This window comes from Octopus bimaculoides, chromosome 20 (assembly GCF_001194135.2).
Source record: "Octopus bimaculoides isolate UCB-OBI-ISO-001 chromosome 20, ASM119413v2, whole genome shotgun sequence".
NCBI classification, from domain to species: Eukaryota; Metazoa; Mollusca; class Cephalopoda; order Octopoda; family Octopodidae; genus Octopus; species Octopus bimaculoides.
In genome coordinates, this window is record NC_069000.1 from 25,138,007 (window position 1) to 25,138,961 (window position 955).

The 955-nt window shown below is 37.8% G+C and overlaps 1 protein-coding gene across 1 annotated transcript in view; it reads left to right on the forward strand.

Moving 5' to 3' along the window:
• LOC128250362 (galactosylceramide sulfotransferase-like) overlaps positions 1-955 on the forward strand; it is a 24,495-nt gene that overhangs the window by 1,088 nt on the left and 22,452 nt on the right. The window lies entirely within an intron of this gene.

A 955-nucleotide genomic window follows, 5' to 3' on the forward strand; every position in this document is an offset into this window, starting at 1 on the left:
GTGCGCAAAGTCAAAATGTTTCGCATCTGTTGAAACACGTTGACCAGTGATATTTTAAAAACTCCATGTCTCCTTTCCCCTTCCTTTCCTTTACATTCATAGGTTTCTTTTCTTTGCGGCATTCAACTTCATACATATAATCATCTTATGTTTTGCTTCTACGTTGAAGCATGGAACTGTAAGTTCAGGGCGGAATTTGAATGTAAAACGTAAGGACGAATGAAATGCTGCTAAGCGTTTTGTCCAGCGTGCTAACGATACTGCCAGTTCCCTATAGTACCAATATTTCTGTAATATATTTTTCTCTTAACAACGTTAGGAGCTTGTTCTCTGTCTCTGTCTGTCTGTCTGTCTGTCTGTCTGTCTGTCTCTCTCTCTCTCTCTTACGTACATACATACAATTTTGCTGTCACTGCTTGATGTAATATTTTAAAATGCATTTGTACTGAAACTGGTTATAGTATGTCTTTACAGATACATATTTTTCTCTTCCTCTCTCATCAACATTAGAAGCTTGCTTGCCTGCGATGCACCCACAGATTCCCACTCAACATCCTCTACAATAAGTCTTTTACTTTGTAGCGTTTTCTGTCTTGGAAATCATAACAACAAATTTCAGCCTGCCAGCCTATAGCGATCTCGATACGTGAAATATTTTCTTTCAAAGAACTCAGCGATTGAGTGCTCTCAAAATGTTAACACTATAGAGATATACAACTAGTGTCAACATCTAAACGAAAAGCAAGATTAAAAGAGAACGCTGGACATATGACATCTATAGGAAGTGCTCCATGCATTCTACCCAGCAGCGTTCTTCCCAAAACACACAAGCACCAATAGAGTGGCATATGAATTCTGGAGGGAAAAATAGTAAGGCAAGTAAAACACTAAACAAACTAGGGATCATGAAAAGGTTTATTTTACATATGGCTAAAGTACCCAAAAGCGATATATA